Genomic DNA, 4,426 nt, shown 5'->3' with positions numbered 1-4,426 from the left:
GTGGGTATAGGAATAAAGTGCATGTAAGGATAAACAACAAGAATAATAACAGAGTACGAGCTAAAGTAATATGTACAGAAGAAATGAATAACATGTACATGGTATCAGGTATCAACAAGGTATTAGGTATCAACAAGGTATCAGGTATCAAGGTATACAACATGATATAATAACTGATTCCACTAAGGAAAAATCATACAGTGCAACAAGTATCATAATCATAGCATGTAATCATGTATATAATGGCACGCAGTGCAACAATCATAGCAACCAAGTGCAATAGCCACAATCATATGAGTAAAGTAAACTATGTAATAGTCCTACCAACAAGTGCATGTAATATGCATCAATCAACGCAATCAAAATATCCGTCACTGTCTGCACTCGTCGTCCCCAGTCACTCCTCCCGACAGTGAAATGGAGCGCCAAACAAGACATACTACACAGCTCCGACAACTGACCACTAAAGAAAAGTGAGGAGGGGCAGTGTGGCAAGAGGGCAATGTAACCAGTCCTGGTCGCATTCAACTGTAGTGCAACCTCTTACCTATGTGGCACCATAGCACGGTGTAGGTAAGATCCAACAACAACAACACCTACAACTATTATGGATGTATGATGATCATCCCAACATATAATAGCTAAAGTTAATTAGCATGTTCAACAGAATCAACAGAGGTCAATATATGTCCATGATACCATAGTAAAGGCTAATCTAACCATGGATAGATCAAATAAGATCATACAACATGTATCAAGCAACGAGTCATATGAGTATCAACATGATGAATGATACAGATAACAAGAGTATCAAACATGGCATCAATAGATCATCATAAGGTCAACAGCAGGTATCAAGCAATGATTATCAAAGGTATCAACTAGATACTATCTCAAACAGCATGGATATCAACAGGATAAACAAGATAATAACAACACATGCACTGGAATAGAAAAATCTGTATTAACCAAGTACAAGGTACCCACCTGATCAGACGTCTATCAACACTAGAACCCTCAGAAAATGTAATACTCCAAGTATAATAGGACCAATCCAGATCAAGGTCATGAAATAATGGCAACACAACATTTATTACAACGATACTGTAGCAATTACAGTATTAAATTCTATAATACAATTTAACTAATCCCCCTTATCAAAAACTCACCCATATCAATTGATAAATCCATTTAATGGATTATCACACTCCTACTAACCATTTAAGGATCCACCCACAATTAAATCAATCCCACTAAATAGGATTTCTGATCCAAGATCAACCTCAACCCAATCAACCAGTAACTTACAAAAATAATAACCCTACCACCCAATTAACAGTACACTAAACTACCAATATCCAAATCAAATCCTTTGCTAATCAATAACAATTAGCAACAATTAGCCACAAGAACTCACCTCAGATTCAGTTCAATCAAGCCCTAGATCCAAGCTTGGATTCTTCTTCCTTTCTTCTTCTCTACAGCTCCAACAAATGATCTGTTTCATTAACTGGTCAGCTCACCTCACTGAGCTGTGAGAAGAAAGAACAGTCAAAATCCAAAGAATATCAAAGCACTTCAAACTATCCACTAGATCCAACTTACTAAGCAATTCTAATCCAAAACCTAACTTAGATTCCAAAGCTAATCACAACAACCAACTTAGAATTCTTACCTCAATTATGTGCCCTAGGTTTCCCTTTCTTCCCTCTTCCATAACCCAAGCCAAATCCAATCAGATCGGCTCTCACCAGTGAGTTGTGGAATGGGCAGCAGTCAAGATCCAAGAGAAAACAAAACAATCCAGCTCATAAACCACGCCTAACCTAAAACATACTCAATCGAAACTTACCAATCCTCTTCTTCACGGTCGAAACCAAAGCTCGTTCACTTACAGTAGCATTCTGTGGAGAAGAAGACCAAATCAACATCTTCACTCCTAGAATCCACTATCAAAACAAAGCAATTAGAAGCAAGGTCTTCAATAAGGCTCACCTCAGATAGAACCAATTGCTTTGCCCTAGACCTTAAGCTTCGGTTCAACTCCTTCTTCTCGGATTCACCGCCGCCCGAACCAAGAATTCCTCAATCCGAACAGATCGCACCCACTTCCATGAGATGTGGGGGAAAAGAAAGCAATCAAGATCCAAAGGAGACTTTTAGATCTAAGCTCCGAAACCCAAGATTAGGAGAAAACCTCAGCTCACTCACCGATCAGTTTCCTCACTTCGGTTCGCCGCCGCCGCAAGCCGCTGCAAGCTACACGAAACCAGCCCCCTGCCAGCGAGATTCAACATCTTATGCCCTAGTTCGCCGTCCCTTCCTCCTTGGCACTAGCAGCCGACCTTCATATGCGAGCGTCGGAGGCGAAGGAGCAGAAGCTGAGTTGCGTGCGATCGGGAGAAACGGAGAAGCTCGCGATCGGGATCTACAGTGCTCGATCCCCTTTTAACCGACATTAACGGGTCAGATCCAAAATCCAATACCCTATAACCCTTAATCCATTAGTTAATTAACCTTCCACATCTTCCATTAAACCCCCTAATCTTCCGGTATTTTACACACCCACTGGCTTTGTAACCTTCTTTCGAGGTTAGATGATAGGTGACCTTCGATTTTCCATCCCAGGTTTCTTTGTTGAGGTCTCCTAGTACTTTCATATCCCTCTTCAACAACTAAGTCCTAATTCTTTCCAACTACTTTGTGACGTAGTTGTTATATTTCTCATGTACAGAATACCCTTCACATTCTGAGCCTTCCATTATTTCTTTTACCTGAAGAAGATGGAGGCTATGGTCTTCTACTTCATGGCAAGACCCTCCAGTAGCTTATTAGGAAATATTCTGACTTCGTACAAGGGATTGAAGGCTCATTACGTATGTGTTCGGCCTCCCACTCTATTCCCATGGTTAACCGGTTGGCAAATAGAATTGCTAAGGCCGCCGAATCTGATTCAATTCAAGTTGGAGCCCTCTTATCTTATAGCAGTAGATATTCTGTCTGTCTTCAGTTTGATGTCAAACAACTGCTCGAGGAAGGTATGCTCTTCCGCTTCGGATTGAGCTCAATTGATGCCGAGCTTCCATCTTCCTTTAGTAATAGCTTCCCTATCTTCATCTTATGTGATTGCTAACTGAAACTTTTCCTTGTTTGTGCAACCTAGACAATGTTGAGAGCATCCTTCAACCAATGCTTGAAGTTGACAGAGCTTGAACTGGAGGAGCGCGGTGCCTGACCCACTGGTTATTTGGGTGATGCGGTCACGATCATAGGAGAACTACTGCCACCCTACTCGTCGATGCCTACCTCCTTCGATGATTCAGGGGGCCACTAAGGATAAGCATGAAAAGACATTGACTGTACGTAGGTACCTTCTATTGAAATGAGCCTATTGGTAGTTTCCCCAACAACCACTTATCCTGTCGTGGCAGAATCCCCCAGTTGGTCGAGCCAGATTCTTATTCTGGTGGGCCAAGGCCTCAACACATGGGGGTCCATTCGGCGCCTTGCACCATCAGTCCTAGTTCTTCACGTCCGCCTCACGACTCAGTTTCCCTAGCCCCCTCCCAAGGTGACTTTCCAACTAGCTCTGTTGGCTACCCGAGACATTAACTCCACGTCAAAGGGTAGGAGGTCCTCATGGACAAGAGGTCCCTAAAGAGCCTCGGTCCGCTATCACAATAAGATTAACCAATTGGATGGCTATGATGTGGGTCAAAACTAACAAGATGACAAATGCAAATCCTTCGGGTCTCTACGGAGTCGGTGGCGCTAGACGTGATCAGGGAAGAACTTGTAGGATTACCATGTCAGGGTGAGGTTATTCTTCAAGTTGTTGTATTAATTTCTAATCCATGTTGCAACTATGGACCGAGATGATGGAGCTGACCTCCCAATTCCCTGACTTTCTTCAATCCCACTGAGACATGAGAGCTCGATTGGATGAATTGGAATTTCATCAAATCCCTCCCAGTCAAAAATTGGTGAAGGCAAAGGCTAATGCAGAGGTGGAGCAACACAAGGCTGAGCTTACAACTCAAGCTAAGTAGCTACGTTTGATGACAAGAGATGGACATAGCTAAAGATGAGGTAACACCCCTCAAAGGATAGTCGGGCGAGTTTGAAAGTTGCATGAAAAAGTTAAAGTCGGAGGCCAACTCAGAGAAGAAACAATAGAGAAAGGCCTCAATTATGCTAGAGGTGATAAGACCTGAGTTGGAGAATCAGAAGGTAGAGATGGAGGCGACGAGGGTCAACCTGGAGGATTGGAAGGTGGAGTAGAAGGCGAGGAGGGCTGAGTTCGAGATTCAGAGGACTGAAATAGAGTTCCTGAAGGCTGATTTGGAAGCCCATAAGGACAAGCTAGAGACTAAGGAAACATAGCTCTAATGTGGGTGTTTTGTTGGGATTTATTTATATACTTTTA

This window comes from Curcuma longa, chromosome 13, assembly GCF_044706935.1.
Source record: "Curcuma longa cultivar G26 ecotype Majalengka, Jawa Barat chromosome 13, ITB_CL_G26_1.1, whole genome shotgun sequence".
Classification (NCBI taxonomy): domain Eukaryota; kingdom Viridiplantae; phylum Streptophyta; class Magnoliopsida; order Zingiberales; family Zingiberaceae; genus Curcuma; species Curcuma longa.
This window is presented reverse-complemented; position numbering follows the sequence as displayed.